Raw genomic sequence first — 17710 nt, forward strand, 5'->3', positions numbered from 1 at the left:
GCGTGGCAGGAAAGCTGAGCACCGCCTGGGGCCCCATCCAGAGGCGCCTTGGTTTGCCAGGCACCTGTCACCGTCTCCAAATCAAGCAAAACACCAAGGGAGTGGGGACCTTGGAGAGCTCCCAGGCGGGACGGGGAGGGAGGCGGAGGAGAGAGCGGGAGCTCTCCAATCCATTTCCTCACGAGAGCCCCGCGCGCGCCTCTCTTCCTCTCTTCTGAGGAAAGTTCACGAGACACAGAGCCCTGCCTTTTCCTTTGACGTAGGGAAGGAAGGGAGAGAAACCTCCTTGGAATGGCCAACATTGGGAGTGTGTGTTCTAAAGAGGAACCGCTGCCCCTCAGCTGGACCCGAAGGCTGGCTTGAGGTGGGAATTGGACACTTTCCCCCCTTTTTTCCCCGAAAGTGCCGCCGTTGAGCCCTGGACGCTGTGGGGTTCTCCTCTGGCCTCCCTGGGCGCGCGCTCTCTTGCCCCGCTCTCCTCGTCGACCACTCCTCTCCCCTTTTCCCTGAAAAACCAGGGGCGTCAAGGGACCCTAAAAAGCGCCTCGCTCCGCGGCCGGCCATCAAGTGGCTCGTTGGGGAAATGCAGGTGAGTGCGGCGGCGGCGGCGGGAGGGGAAAAAAAAAAAGCGCGGCTCCAGCTGCTGTAACAGGGGTAGAAAGCGGCGACGAGGAGATCTCAATGAGAGAGATTGAGAGAGAGAGGAAAAGAGAGAGAGAGCGCGCGCGAACGGTTGAGCTTTGTGTTGGCGCGCGGGCAGGCAGGCAAGCAAGCAAGCAAGTAAGGGAGGAAGGAGGACGCTCCGCCGCTTCTCTTCTCAATCTCCTCAGTATCTCCTCCCTTCGCATCCTTCTTCCTTTGCTTCTCCTGGAGGGTGGCTTTAGATAGACAGCGCTGGCGGCTCCCTTGCCTCAAGTCTCCAGACTCCCTCTTCCTTCTGAGGAGGCACTTGCTCTTTCTTTCTTTCTTTCTTTCTTGGCTCTCCCACGAAACCTTCTTCCTCTCTTGGCTGGGAGAGAGTTGCAGGTACTGCCTCCCCCCCCCCCCCTTAATAGACGCGCCCTGATATGTGTTGTGAGAGAGTGTTGTGAGGGGAAAGAGAGCAATTGGGAGGGGAAGGAAGGGGTGGGAAGAGGGGGAGCACTGAGTGGGAGAGAGAGAGAGAGAGAGAGAGAGAGAGAGAGAGAGAGAGAGAGAGAGAGAGAGAGAGAGCACCGCTCTGCCAGCCCTCCCTCCCTTGTCCCCTCCTTTCCCTCCCTCCTTCCTTCCTTTCTTCCTTCCTTCCTTCTCGTCTTCCTTCAGCCCCCAAACAAATCTTTCCTTGGATGGGTGTGACATGTGGCTGTCTCTCTTCGCAGTCCCTTCGTGGCCTTTGTGGAATAGGAGCACTGTTCTTCTTCTTCTTCTTGTGACCGGGGGAAAGAAGACTCCTTAAGATTTCCGGAGAGGTCCGAGCTGGCTGCTTCAGTAAGTCGATTTTGTTTGGTTTGCTGCTTTATTGTGGACCCTTGCTGCTTGTGGTTGGCTGCTTTCCTGCCTTTTTCTATCAACACACACACAACAAAAAGATTCATCCATCGGTCTAATAGTGTTGTTACCTGGAAAAGGGTTTGACAATGGGCAGCGGAGCGTCGCCTTTTGCAAAACATCCGCTTGGAAGAGTTGCGGAGAGGAGTGTTGTTCAATGTCTTGTCGAAGGCTCTCATGGCCGGAATCACTGGGTTTTCTGTGAGTTTTCCGGGGCTGTATGGCCATGCTCCAGTAGCATTCTCTCCTGACGTTTCGCTCACATCAGAGGTTGTGAGGTCTGTTGGAAACTAGGAAAAGTGGGGTTTATATATCCGTGGAAAATCCAGGTTGGGAGAAGGAGCTCTTGTCTGTCCAAGGCAGGTGTGAATGTTGCAATTGTTCACCTTGATTAGCCTTGTAGATCCAAATCCTGGCTGCTTTCTGCCTGAGGGAATCCATTGTTGGGAGGTGTTAGCTGGTCCTGATTGTTTCCTGTCTGGAATTCCCCTGTTTTCAGAGTGTTGTTATTTATTTCTTTATTTCTAAATCAGGACAGTAAATAAAGAACAACACTCTGAAAACAGGGGAATTCCAGACAGGAAACCTCAGGGGCTGCTAACACCTCCCAACAAAGGATCCCCCAGGCAGGAAGCAGCCAGGCTTTGAGGCTGCAAGGCCATTCAGTGCTAATCAAGGTGGCCAATTGCAACATTCACACTTGCCTCAGACAGACAAGAGTTCTTTCTCCCAAACTGGATTTTCCAAAGATATATAAACCCCACTTTTCCTAATTTCCAATAGACGTCACAATCTCTGAGGATGCCTGCCATAGATGTGGGTGAAATGTCAGGAGAGAATGCTTCTGGAACATGGCCATACAGCCCAGAAAACTCACAGCAACCCAGTAGTATTGTTGCTGTACATTGTGCCTTCAGAACTGGGGGTGTCAAAAGCCTCATCTCACCTCTCCCCACAGAAAGCTGCTCCTCAGTAGACACCTAGAGGATTTTAAGTGAAAAGGTAATGCTAGGTGTCAGTTCAATCTTCTCCCTTTTTAAAAAAAGATGTGGTGGTAATATAATGAAGATTCACAGTTTGGACTTAGTTACTTCCATTTTAGTTCCACTCCCTGATGTCTTTGCCCGAAGTGCTTGGTTTGATTGTTTTCTCTATTTGAACAAGAGTCTACACAGGACAAGACTGGTGTTCCTGTGTATGAAAGAGAGAGGGAGAACGTACACATGTGACAGGACTGAATTTGGATAAGGCCATAAGGACTGTCAACTGGATTAGTTAAAATCAAGAAAGCCACAAAACAAAGGATATGGCCATCCTGGAGTCTTTGAAAGGTCATTGCATCACAAAGTTTGGAGAGCATTCTTCCTCTTGGGACAAACTGTCATTGGCATATTTATTTATTTCGGTGAACTGATTCCAAAGGAGGCCAGATGAATGAGCAATAAGCACAGCCCATTCAGAAAGGGCAACAATGATCATTAGTCAATGTTTTCAAAAGGCGAATGAAACTGTTGTATCAGTTGAAACAACCAAATCTGTTCACTCTAAATATTTAATGCTAAATCTGTAACATTTCAGCATCATTTCTTATGGCTATATTGGTCTTAATTTTAATATTATTTTGGGGGGAAACTGGTATACACTGAGAAACTCAAAATGTCACAAGGCAATCCATAATACCCAGCCCAGAGTTAAAATGATTTACTATAACATGACTCATTAGCAAGGATTATTTCATTTGAATAATGCTTTCATTGCACTGAGCTTTCCAAGCTCTTTAGGATTCAGAGTTCTAATAAAGTAGAGCATCTGTATTTGAAAGTGCATTGCTTGCCCCAACTGCCAAGTGCAAATGTGACTATATAACAGTTTATTGGGAAAGTTTTCTCTGAAAGTACATCTCATAATGGCACTGAGAGATGGAAGTTGATTCCTTGCAAAATTAGTTTTACACTGAATCCAAACTGGTTTAAGATGTTAATATCAGGAAGCATTGTGTGAAATGCACAAGTCACAATTGCATACAACTGTACAGTGGGAGGATACGAACTGCAAGTTCAAAGGAGTATGAAGCGACTTTATAGTGACCAAGTCGCAATGGCATTTGTGATAGGGCAAAGGTTTCTTAATGATGTTTGAAATGCAGCAGAGTGCTTCTTCCAAAAGTGTCTTTCTAGTCTGTGTTTAGACCTGTATGTGGCTGTTAGGTTGTCAGTGGCTCCCAAGTAGGTAACATGAAATCTGCATGACCAGGTGACTCGCTTCCCAGTTCTGTATTGTATTTGGCAAGAATGTTTGTTATTTAGCTTTTGCTCTTTGAGATTGAGGATACATTAAGACTATTCTGAAGTAGTTGCTCAAAATTTCTGTGTTCTTGGAATAAACAGACATCTGGTCGAAAAATGCCATATTCCTGTCTTTGAAGATAGTGTTTGGCACTATGGGGATGAGCTGATGTAATTTTCCTAAAATATATGTTTGGACTAATTGTGCTTGATAGCATCCTATGCATTTTAAGAATTCAGTGTAATATAAAACACTGGTGAATACAGAACCATAGTGGTTTAGGGTATAGGAAATATAGGATTTTGGAGGTGTAAGGGGTGGCTTTTCACTATTGTGTTTCAGAGATACTTGCTTTTTTTTGAAGCAAATAGGATAAAGTTGCTGGTGTCAGCAGTAATGCATTTCATTATGCAATTGTTCTTGTTATTCAGATCAGATAATGGCCTGATGAAATATATAAGCAGTCTGCAGGGAATGAATGATTAATTTCTCCAATGTGTGCTTACTATAGGACTTCTTACTAACAAAGTACTGTCTACCAGTTCTTGCTTACAGTTGCAGTTAGTAGGGAAAAATGTATTCTATATTTATTGCTGTGTAGCACTCAAGTATTCTGTTAAACATAAAAGGTATTCCTAAACTCTGTAATTTTCTCTTAATTCATTGAAAGGGATCAGATTCACCAGCTCATGTGGATAATTTCAAATTTTCTGAAAAGCAAATAAATATGATGTTCGATTGTGGAAAAGGCATATCATATGCAGTATGTCCAGTAAGATTAGATGTATGTTTGTATAGCTAAATTTATCTAGTTGTGTTCTTGCTATATATGTATGAAGAAGAAGAAAAATGTACAAACTGCATTACAAACTAGACAAGGAAAGCATGTTTCAAGTTATAGGAACTTTCTTGAACACTATTGAAAGTAATATGTTTGTTGCATTTGGTGCAGATCCCTTAATTCTTAAGGTGAGCTCAGGATAAACTGTTTATACTCTATATGAAACAAAGTAATTTGGTCGGCTAAATCAACTCAGTGAAAAGCATACCATAAGCTCATGTGGGGTTATGAGTATCAACTGTTAGAACTACTTAATAATATAAGGCCTGGCTGAGTTTATTCCCAGTGATCTCCCCTCCTAATCAACAATGTAATAATTGTTAGAGAAAGAAAAGTGCACGAGAAAATAATGACCTTCAAGAATTAACAGAGAAATGTAAGACTGAAACCTTTCTAAATCATTTAATATGTCTTTGCTTGGTTATTTAATAATAAACAAAAGAATTTTGATTTTAAAAAGTTTATTCTACCAGCTTTTGGTCAATTTTTTGGGAGGAGGTGGAGTAGCTTATCTGACAAAACCATTGAAGTTAACAACTTTATAGTTGAAAAGAGACCCAAATTAAATCATTTCCATCGGTAGAATTCTAAAAGTGCCTATATTTTTAACAAATATATTGCAGGATTTTATTTTATTTTTCAGCAGAAATTAATGATGACTAAAGAGGCAGAAAATAGCCTTCATCATAATTAGTTATCTCAATAATACATCTTATATAAATGTATAACAAGGACAGTGGCCAATACTAAGAATCACATCTATTCACCTGAATTTATTTACCATGACATCTCTATTCAATGAGATTTGATCTCAGGTAATTGTGCATAGGTTTGTACACCTGATTTATGAGTTAGATTTTATATTCTCAAATATTATATAATAAATGTCTTGAAATGGTAATAGCATACTTATTAAGTTACCACATAGTGAATGTTATATGCTGCATCAGCAAAGTGCTATATAGCTCAGTACTAATCACTTTAACTATCATTATCTTGTTATCAAGGATGAAATTGCAAACCTCATGCTTACTTCAAAGCAATTCCCATATACTTCAACAGGAGTTACTTCTGACTAGAGAGAAAGTTGCATTAAAGTGTATTTTTAATATTTCAGCCAACTAAATGTTATTTTGTAGACAAAACAAGAAATCAAAACATCACACTTATCACTTAATCTATTTGTTCTGTTAAGCTAAAATGGCCTGTTAAGCATTTAAAAAAGTATTTCTATTCATATAATTTATCAAATTACATTTTCAGGCAGCATGGCAAAATGTAAAAAAATAACATGGTTATTAAATAAATTTAACATATTGTTACAAGTTTATATGATAATATTTGAAAGTAGAAGATTTATGATATTGATAAATAATACAAAAATAGCATAATCACATGATGAATATTGATCAAAATAGTTCATTGTACATACAGTGTATATGACATTTTGTCCCTTATTTTTCTTTTAAAAAACAAACAAAAATGCCTATTTCAAAAGCCTCGCTATTCAAATGGGGACATCATTTGTGATAACATCAATAATGTTGAATTAATAAAAATATTAAGTACAGGTAAACCATGATTAACAAAGGAGATGTTTCCCTGGGTGTTGCTACTTTAACAGAAAATGTGGTGTCAAATCAGAAATAACATGTCAAGAATTGGGAAGGATTCCTACAATACAAAAGGATGAGGACTTCAACAATTCTCATCAAATTTTTTAACCCAAACTAATAGTTTGCACATGTGAAATGAGGCAAACATGTAAAACAAACCTTGCATAAGTAAAAACAAAACATGTTGATCCATCTAGAGGACACTTGAAAAGTTCTTCCAAAAGGCAGGGATGCTTTATAAAAAATGTCACCAACCTCTTCTTTTTATGATTTCAACCTTGTTGGCCAAACTTACATATATATGTGGTCTTTGAGGGTGTTTTTAAATAATAACTAGGCAAGAAGAACTGCTTACCTCTTTCTTCTTTCTCCATCTCTTTCCTTCATGCATGATCAGTAAGGGATTCTAGAGGGAGCTGCTGTTTAACTTTCCTTTTGCAGGGAGGCATACTTTGCTGCAGTAGAATCACCTTAAATGGGATCCCATTTTTCCCCAGCCCAACCTTTATTATGACACTTTATTGCAGAAAATCTGTGAAGCCTGACACAGAACATCTATGTTTCTCCAGCCCTGAAGAATAATTCTCTTAATTATTGTTTTTTTAAAAAAACTTCAAGGTAAAATGAGGATGAGGAGGTGAAGAGGGATAAGGTGGACATAAAAAGACTGTAAAGGAGTTTCTTTGTCAGAGGCATTATTAACAAAAGTATTGCTGCACATATTCCATCTGGTGTGAAAAATTTTTGAGGGGTGAGATGTTATGTGAGAAGAAATTTTGCTTCAGAACTTGTATAGTTTTGATAGTGGTTTTGTCATAGATAAAACTGACAATAGTTTTAATACAGTGGCGATAAATGTATGGTGTTCCAAATGTTGTTGGAATGTAAGTCATGGCAGCCTTAGCTAGGAAAGCCAGTGGCAAGGAATTCTGGGAATTGGAGATCCAGAATATCTGGAGGACTGAATGATCTATTGGCTCAAATGACTTTATATGTTGGAGTTCTATACTAAACAATACATCTATTGAACGTGCTCCTTTGGCCTATAAACAGAAAACTGTAATGCAGTTCAGAAGCTAGTACAAGTTGAATATCCAAAATGTTTGGGACCAGAAGTGTTTGGGATTTTGGATCTCTCCCCCTCCCCCCACCCCCGGATTTTGGAATACCTGCATTTGGATTACACAGATAATGAGATATCTTGGAGGTGGGACTCAAGCCTGAGCACAACATTCATTTATGATTTATATACAGTTTGTACACTTACATGAAGACAAGTTTGTATTATATTTTTAATGTCCATGACACAAAGTTTTTGTATATTGAACTATCAGAAACCAAATGTGTCACTATTTCAGCCACTCATACAGACTATTTTGAAATATCAGATACAAGAAGCTTAAGCTGTAATATATGTAAATTGGCTGGATATCACAACTTTGTGTTTCTTATTACAGTAGAGTCTCACTTATCCAACATAAACGGGCCAGCAGAACATTGGATAAGTGAATATGTTGGATAATAAGGAGAGATTAAGGAAAAGCCTATTAAACACCAAATTAGGTTATGATTTTACAAATGAAGCACCAAAACATCATGTTATACAACAAATTTGACAGAAAAAGTAGTTCAATATGCAGTAATGCTATGTAGTAATTACTGTATTTACGAATTTAGCACCAAAATATCATGATGTATTGAAAACATTGACTACAAAAATGCGTTGGATAATCCAGAACGTTGGATAAGTGAGTGTTGGATAACTGAGACTCTACTGTACTTAAGTTTTGCAAAAAAATCTTGTTCCATACTTTGGGTGATAACTGCATAGAAAATACAAATTTGGCATCATTCTACAATTCCTCACCACATAAAATGAATGAAAAGAAGAGTGTCCCCTGGCTTGCCTCTTCAAAAGTAAGTCTTATTCTGATTGATTCACCAAGGTTAAGGGTTCACAGTCTTGTGTGCTTTTGGATATTCTTATATACTTGGGATAAGTCTCCACTTCCTATTGTGGGTATTTATTATTCTCTGTATACATGCTTTCCTGTGTCTTTCTAACCATTTCCTGGTATAATATATTGGGAAAAATGAACAAGGCTTCTGGTATTCTCAAGAAGATATAATCAGTTGGGTGAGGGATATCTTTTACTATGTGTGTCTAAGTCTTAAAAATGACATCTCAGAAGCAATTGATCAAGTCTGCTTCAGGAGATTAATGACCACATCTACCTGTGCTTATATCACTTCACTGAATGACTAAAAAGGACTTTACTCTTTTTACATAGCATAAAATACCTATTTTATTTTTATGGAAAAAACAAATTTCATGAAGTATCTGTTTAGATAGAGACTACTTGTATTGTCGTATTAGTTTTGTGCATATATTATACTAAAATAAATTTCTTTAAAAATGAAAAAGTCTCACTTGCACTCACTTTTTGCACTGTGTATGTAATAATGTGCTGACTAAATGAGGTATCATGTGGCTTCTCTGTGCAGATATCTATAAACTCCTGCCAAGAAATTTTTAGTAGTATTACATTTTAAGGTGCTTAAGAATTTCTCCTTGAATCTTCCTTTAGGTGAAATTACTATTTATGCTTTAGTCATGATAGTATCAAACTCCATGGACAATTGGGTGTTAACTATGGAAAAGCTATACGCTAAGCAACTGTATCACTAGGATGGTGCAAACCACACCAGTTGACATAATCAGTGGGGTGACCCAAAAATATATCTTTAAATGTTTATTCAGTGTTTTAACAGAAATTTATTGGAATTTTTTTTAAAAAAAACTGTTAGCTCTAATTGCGTAAACATTTTTCGTAAGTCTAGTTTACATGTACTGTTATCAATATATTCACAAGGCTAAAACCTCTATGCTAATCTACTTTTGGAACTTTCTAATGTGCATGTGCTCCAGACTATCACAATGACACTTTGAATGTTGTGCTTTCACATAATGCAATGCTGTTTTTGCTGCTGCTACTTTTAAAAATAGTTACCATTTTTTGTCAAACTTTCTGGTATTTTAGGTACAATATTATGGTATGGCCTAGTGTACTTGATTTTCACAATTTAAATTATGTTTTGGAGGAAAGTGAGGTTTCAGGGTGGGGTATTGAAGTATAGGTGGCATATTCAGACATTTTATAGAGTATTTTCTCCCTGATTGCTGGTCTTGAAAAATGTGGGTGGAGTTTGGAGTCTGCTGCATAATGTGATTGGAAGTATAATTCCACACACTGGAGATTGGAGATTATATGACACTAAATGTTGCTATGCTCAATTTACATTTAGTAATTGTTTTGCAAATGGTGTCCAAATGGCTAATGGCTATTAATACTAGACTTCCAAAGTAGATTGTATGTACATGAATTCCCTGTGTGTGTGTTAGAGAGAGAGAATCCTTGTTCCTTTCTACCTTCCCTACCCTTCCCATTACTGCATTATGTGGTAATGTGGATGGGGCTTCAGTGTGTCTGTAGACTTGTGTGAAAGGCCTCTTCACATAAGCCCTTGTACTCTGAAGAACATCTGCCACTACTGCTATCATCTCTGTATTGTAGTTGAGCTGCTGTTTCATGCCACAATTCTCAGTTTTCTTGGGACATTTTTTTCCTAGCTTGAAACAAGTAAGAATCTTTCTCCATTTTACTGATTGACACAGTGGACTGTGGTATAGTGCAAACTCATTCTATCTGATGTACGAACTAGCTAATATAAGAAGACACCTTTGTCATCTTCTTCTATAGCAAAAAGCTACCAATTCTTTTTCCATTATAAGTAATCCTTCAAAGTACCTTTTAAGTAGAGACTAAATGGTGTGCATGTTAGCAAATGCTGTTGTGTCATTGATAAATAATGCACATTGTTGGGTGGACAGTTAAAGGGAAAACGTTTGCATATAGCCATAAATACATTAATAGAACTACCAAACATATTAATTATGCCAGATATTCTCCTTTTAATGTTTATGCCTGTGAATGCTTGTTAATCTTTGCACTGCATTGTGACATATACTTCTGTGATAGTCTATTTCCTTGCTGAATCTCTTGGGAAAGCAAATTTTGTTTGCATTTATTTAATTTCAGATATAGTTTCATTCATGGTCTAACTATCGCAAAGACAGCCAATTAGGTATAACCTTGGAAGCTGAGCAAGGTCAGATTTGTTCAGTACTTGGATGGAAAACCATTAACAAACATCAGGTGTTATAGACTATATTTCAGAGTTAGGAAATGGCAGAACTATTTATAGAGTATTTCTTATCTCTATGAAAATCATGACACCCAAACACACACATATAGTTTCGCTCAGTTAAAACTATTCTATCTTAATAGTTAAAAGATTCATTACCGGAATACTGTTGTAACTATTTATATTGAGCATAGTGGTGATTTTATTTAAGCAAAGGCACATAGAACAAAGCTTAATGTCCCAATCTGTTGGCATGATCTTTCCAGATTGTTTAATATAACCAAACATTGTTAAAGAAAGATTCCCTGTGGATTGCTTGCCCTTCTCATTGATTCAAACCTCGCAGAAGGTTAGCCAATGAATGTTGATTAACTGCTGGATAGGAAACTTGATATTAGAGGGCACTTTTATAGTTCTTACTTTTAGAAGTTTTACTTACTCATTATCATCTACTAGTCTTGCACCTAGACAGAGATTTGTGTTTTGCACTTATAGTTTTGCAAAAAATGTAATAAAAAATAACTAACAAAAATAGAAATATCATGGGAAAAAAAAGGGGGGGGGGTTAGAGAGATTATAATAGTTTTGTCATTCCTAAGGTGGTTTGTTTTATTTAGTACTAGCTTGGGGACCTGGCGGTGCCCGGGTCATTTGAGAATGGTATTATGTGTCTTTCAATGTTATGTATTCTGTTTGGAGTGGGTGAACTACAATTCCCAGAATCGTGGGTCAATTCTCCCCAAACCCAGCCTGTATGAAAAGTTGGCCATTTTGGGGCCTGTATACCAAGTGTGGTCTAGATCTGTGGTTGGCTGGTCATCGCCTGGGTGAAGTACTCTCTGGATGGGGGTGAATGACTACAACTCCTAGAGTCCTGGGATAATTGCCCCAAAACATCTGTCAGTATCCACAGCAGGCAATGTTCAGTCTGTGTGCCAAGTTTGGTCCAGATCCGTCATTGGCTGGGTTCAGTGGTCTTTGGGTGCAGGTGAACTACAACTTCCAAAATAAAGGCCCATTCCCAAAAACTCCTGCAGTATGTTCAGTTGGTCATGAAGATTCTCTGTGCGAAGTCTGGTCCTGCTCCATTGTCGGTGGGGGTCACTGTTTCTCTGGATGTAGGTGAACTATAACTCCCTTTTCCCCAAACTTCTCCAATATGTTCTATTGGTTATGGGGGCTCTGTGTGCCAAGTTTGTTCCTGGTATATCATCGGTGGGGTTCGGAATGCTCATTCATTGCAGGTGAACTATAAATCGCAGTAGCTACGACTTCCAAATGTGCAGGGTAATTCCCCTCCAAACCCCCCAGTATTGAAATCTGGGCATATCAGGTATGCATGGCAAGTTTGGTCCAGACCCATCATTGTTTGGGTTCATAGTGTTCTGGGTGTAGGTGAACTATAACTCCTCTACATTCCCAGTTGGGGTCACAGTGCTCTGACTTGGTGCGGGGTGAACTACAACTTCCGCCATATGGTGTCAATCCCCCAAACTCTTCCAGTAAATGTAGTTGCAGCTCAGTTCTGCTCTGTTTGTTATGCAGACAGATTTGAAAGAAAAGCAGTAGGCGGGGCCATGCAAATTCCACAGAAATGGAGAACCCTGGGATGCCTGCCTGTGGTGGAAGAAAAAGCAAAATGTAGGATGAAATGGTCCCCAAATGAAAGCATTCATTGGGTGGTGGGCTGCAGTGTTTGGGAAGGACATTGGCAGGGGCTGGGTTGCATGTTCATGGTGCTCGCTGTAACCGTAATGTTAGTGCAAAGGAGTGACTTGCTGGTTTCTCCAAAGTGGGAAGTGTAGCCTGTTGGTGGAGGACGGAGGCTGTCTGTGTGAGCGGACACCTGTGCCACATACACACATACGGGTTTTCACTTTTATTATGGATTTAGGTGATTAGGTGCCAGACTGTAATATGGATGGTTAACTGGATCACTAATAGCTTATGTGGTTTATGGGGGAGTATATGTATGTTGAAAACAAATGGGTGGCTAAACTGCAAATCCAGATATATTTCCTACTTTCTGCTCCACTTCTTTTTCTTGTCTGCTGGTTTCTACTGCATCCTTGTGGTCAGTTAGATTGTATGAAATTATAGGGAATCTGTATTAGTTCTGTTTAGCAATGCTTCTGAGGGCCCTTCTACACAGGCCCAAAATGCGGAAGAAACTGGGATAAAAGGGGGGTGGCAAGATGATGTTTGCCAAAAATGCAAGCTGGATCTCATTAATGGCTGAAAAACACATGTTAAAGGAGTGCTCCTAAAATGCGATTTTGGTTGAAAATGCACATATTAACATCACTGTATATCCCTGCAGTCAGGAAAAACATATTACTTCATTGCTATAAGCTGGTGTGGACTGCTCCAGCACATGTGCATATTTTAAAATCCCAAAACAGCTGATGAGGGTTGTAAACAAATGGAGCCATGGACACACAGATGGCAAAATGGAAGCACAATTGGAAAGCAATTGCCACGAGAATTCTCTGCAAGCATTCCTTTGTTCTCATGTTTATGAAATTAAAAAGAGCTTGAATTTACACAGTGAGCACCAGCATGGCAGGCAAATGACCCCAAAGAGAAACAGGGTTCAAGAGGGAAGAAGGAAAGGTAGCATGAGGGTGAGGAGAGATAATTACAAGAAATCTGTCTGTGTACACATTCATATATCCACATCAGCACTTATGACATCCAGCATATCTCAGAGACTTAATAAAAATAATTAAAAGAAAACTTCCAGTGGATGTCCCATGTCTATCTTGCAGATTTCTAAAATCTGCTACAATTGAACCTGTCAGGATGCTGGGGAATCATTTACCAGGACTGGCAACTCTGTGTCTGGACTCTCATTAAGGTCCCATGATTTTTTGTCCCACTTATTTGTCCCAGGTTATGAGGTTGTCTGGAAGGTAGCTGACTGATGACTTCTGTCTGAACATTAGAATACATGATCATATACAGTAACATCCTTTTCTGTAGTGTAGCATTATTGTTGAAGGTAAAGAAGTCTAATATTACAAAGGAGACTACTGTGATTTCTTTTATTTCAGATACAGGTCGAGAATCTTTTGTCAAAATCGTTGGAATTGGAAGTGCAGGGGTTTTTGGTTTTTTCCCTCCAGATTTTAGAATATTTGTCTATTCATCATCAGATAGTTTGGAGATGGGATCTAAGCTTAGACATGAAATTTGTTTTCTGTTTTATATACATCTTATAGACGTAACCTAAAAGTAATTTTTACACCCATGCTCTTGGGGTGTTTTTTGGCAGCCCCGTTTTGGATTCTTTATTACACTTCAGCAGGGGAAGTGTCCATGTGCTTTGGATTTTGCAGAGCGGATTTCACCCTGGATCCGGGATACACTGGCATCTGCTACAGTGCATTTTTTTTTTTTTTACAGAATGTGAACTTCCTTGGGCCTTTTCAAAATGTGTAGTACACCCTTAGACGCCTACTGCAGCAAACATTGTTGGCATGCATTTTGTGGCCACCATAGTCTTGAATAAGCTTCAAATAGCATTATATGGTCAGTGTAGAAGGGCCCTTTTTAGCTTTGACTACAGTGACAAAAGAGTTCAAATGCCGAATGTATACAGCAATGCAAAAACATGAGGCACTCTTGTAGAAGATCTAAGCCCTTGATTTTTTAAAGCCTACTTTCAGAAAAACATTGTTTTGATCCATTTGTTGCTGCTGTTCAGATAACACTGGTGAATAAATGTGAGGAAGAACCTTTGAGTTTTGGAAAACTAAGGATGTGAGTGTCCAGACTATGCAGAGTTAGTTGCTTCCCCTCCCTCATAATGAGGGAGAGGAGGGTGTTTTGCTCCCTTTCACCAAAGGGAGAGCTTAGAAAATAGTCCCAACTGGGATTTTTTAGGGGTGGGGCCAGCATAAGGATATGCACCTGCCCTGTTCTCCATTCCAGTTTTGGTGTTGACCCACCCTCCCATCCTTTAACAGGGTACTTTAAGGGTCATTAGTGGGGTCGAGTAGGAATTTCCCCTCCCTCTATGTTCTAGGACGGGTTTCGTCTACCCAACACTTTTCAGTCAGGGCTAATTGGGTGAATGGGCTTTAAATAGGCCATCATGCAGGAAAGCAGGGATAGGTTTTCATATCGGTGTGGACATGCCACCCCTTTGTGGTGTAGGCCATGAACGGGAACCCTCACCTGCGGTTAAAAGAAACAAGGTGAGGGTGAACAGTAATGGTCTTGCATAGTGAGATTTCCGGTCTCAATAATATCCTCTGGAATTGGGATGGAATTCTCCATCCATTTCCCTGAGCGGTCGTTCTGAAAGCAACAGTTGGTTGCAGCTGGGGACCCTGGTATCTCGCCCTTGATAAATGAGGAGTAGGTCTTGGATGGCCACTGTCTCAGTATATTTACACACCAAGTTCATGCTCTTAAAATTGGTTGGCAGGTCACATAGAGATTAATTGGTAACATTTAATAAAAGTTGCCCATAGTTTAACCCGCACTTATGTATTGTCTCTTTATTTTGGTTGTTTGGGAGCAATTCTCTTGTGAGTTTTATGTAGAAACAGAAGTTACAGTGCCACTAAGATGTGAGCATAATCTACAATTGTTGCTTTTCTCACAAGAGCATTTCTAAAGACTAGGATTTAATATGAATACACAGTGATGGAACTACCCTTGAGGGAAATGTGAGAAATGTCTTATTCAATGGTAACAAATTTTAGCATTAAAAGGCATGTATGCTTGCACTAGTTTGATGGTTCTGATCAGTAAATTTAATATGAGGTTGTTGCTGGAATTCAATATTTCAAATGAAAAAGGCAGGGTATTGAGTATCTGACTGAAGACAGAAAAAATGAATTAATCGAGACCTTTGACCAGAGCTGATTTCAAGAAGAAAGGATTTTTGCTTCATTCAAAATAATTACTTATTGTGATCAGTTGTACATGGCTTCAAACCATATATCTATTATTTGCAGTTTATTTCATATCCTTGGTTTGTATCTAGTGACTGGGCTTCCTGCCAATCCATGATCAAATGCATACTTCTTTTTCATCATGTAACTGAAATCATAGTGCTGCTCAAAAAAAGCGTATGAACTTCAAATAATATTAAGCAACAGAATTGTCTAATCCAACACCATGCACCCTTTTTATGAGTAATGCCAATAGTACATCCACAATTGTTCTTAAAGATCTTCAGTGATGTCATTGCAAAGCTAAATGGTGATTTTCTTTGTTAAGTCAACTCTGAATTGGAGGAGGAGGAGGAGGAGGAGGAGGAGAATAGAATAACAATTATAATTATTCACCTTATAATTATTCACCAGTTCACAACATTAAAACTTACATTGTTAAAATTCACAAAATTCAAAATTAAAATGAAACCAAGCTAAAACATACACACACACCAGTGCAATGATTAGCAAGATTCAGCACAGTATTTAGGTGAGATGGTTACTCAACTTACCAAATGTCTATGTAAACAGAAAAGTCTTTACTTGTTTGTGAAAAGAATGCAAGGAAATTTTTCTAACACAGGAGACTTAGACCTTGGAGGCAGTCGCCGAGAAGACCCTCTCCATGGTCCTACCAGATGTACCTATGAGGAGAGCTTTTGTATGACTAAGAAATTGCTTTCAATGGAAAATTCAAGCTGTTGCAGCCAAAATTACAGAAACAATGGGGAAGACATACCCACAGAACTACAACTACTACATTTTTTTGATCGACCAGTTAAATTGAAGAGTATCATCTCATAGAAGATAATGTATACGGGTTTTCAGTTCTATAGATTGGAATGGAAAGCACATTCAATGCTCCCCTCATTTTTTTTTTAAAAAAGCAAAACAGCAGGTGAATTTTAAAATGCAATTGCTACAATGAAATCTCCAGAATGTAGCATGAAATATGTCCTATTTCTGTATTATTGATGTACTGGCCATTACAAGCACAGGTTTTAAAGATTTTCTAGCAGTTGTGCTCTTATTCTGAGGTCATTCTATTGATTTATACATATAATATACCAAGAGTATTTCTACTTTAGTTTTGCATTTAGCAGAATATATGAAAGGCAGTGCTGTGTGTAGTGGTATGAGTGGACTATAACCATAGAGCTGGAAGAGACCACATGGACCATCTAGTCCAACCTCCTGCCATGCAAAAAAAAAAAAAAAAGCAAATTCAAAGTACCCCTAACAAATAGCCATCCAGCCTCTGTTTAAAAGCCTCCAAAGAACGAGCCCCCTCTACGTGAGAACCCTGGGAGACAAAGGCTCGAATTCCAGCTGAGCCATTTCTACCAATTGGTCAACCTTGAAAAAGATTGCACTCTTTCTGGAGGAAGGTAAGGGCAAGCCCCTAATGAATACATTCGATCAAGAAAATCATATGTTAGGTTTATTTTAGGGTTTCCATGAGTCAGAAATGACATGAAGGCATATCACAACAACAACAATAACAAAGTTTATTAAATATATAACTATTTAATATATAATTATACTAAATTTGCTGCTCAATTAAATGTAAATCTATTTAGTATATAATTAGGTGTATATGTGGAATGTCTACATGTGCATAATATGTTTTAACTAAATTCATCCATCCAATTAGTTGTATTCCCCCCCCCCCCCCATACACATACAACCCAGTGTGAAAATGTTACTGTATATTCATCAGATAACCAGTACTATGGACTATTTTTTGCTCTTGAAATGGAAGGGACTTGCGATATCACTTTCTTACCGCTATTTAAATGAATAAAAATACATTTGAAATCTATCCTGGATTTCTTCAACTGACTCTATACCTTGTTATAGAGAACACTACTTCTTAAACTGTGGGTTCTGACCCCTTAGTTCAGTGTTTGGGTCAATAAAGGTTTCCTGAATGGCACCTTGTGGCTGTTTTAGGCACTTGCAGAAATTTGTCATGCAGCATTTACATGGGCTCTGCAGAAGATGTTTCAGCTGTACTTCATAACATGAAAAATCTGCCTGTTTAGCAAACCTTACAAATACTGATTTGTAATCGATAAATGTTTCTGATATTTATACCTGCTTCACATATCTATATTCCACTAGCCACATAAAATTTTATTGAGCTAAAAGGGTTGCAAGTGGAAAGGTTTGAGAAGCACTTATATAGAATATTGTTTCCATAGTTTGGCCTCCTAGTTGATTCCAAAGTTGAACCCTAACTTTTGAAAATGATAGATGGTGTAAGATTGTGAGAGAATGGATGTAAC

The 17710-nt window shown here is 38.9% G+C and overlaps 1 protein-coding gene across 44 annotated transcripts in view; it reads left to right on the forward strand.

The window, feature by feature from the left end:
- Positions 1-310: 310 nt before the first annotated feature.
- ptprd (protein tyrosine phosphatase receptor type D) overlaps positions 311-17710 on the forward strand; it is a 1517053-nt gene continuing 1499653 nt past the window's right edge. For 16 of the 44 annotated variants that reach the window (XM_062974168.1, XM_062974174.1, XM_062974188.1 and 13 more), the window contains exons 1-2: positions 811-1026; positions 1359-1467. The gene's annotated coding sequence lies outside the window, so the exon portion shown is untranslated. Of the gene's footprint in view, positions 590-762; positions 781-809; positions 1027-1358; positions 1468-17710 lie in introns of those variants that run through there. The other 28 variants (XM_062974186.1, XM_062974187.1, XM_062974190.1 and 25 more) reach the window with 8 other exon arrangements.

This window comes from Anolis carolinensis, chromosome 2 (genome assembly GCF_035594765.1).
Source record: "Anolis carolinensis isolate JA03-04 chromosome 2, rAnoCar3.1.pri, whole genome shotgun sequence".
Lineage (NCBI taxonomy): Eukaryota > Metazoa > Chordata > Lepidosauria > Squamata > Dactyloidae > Anolis > Anolis carolinensis.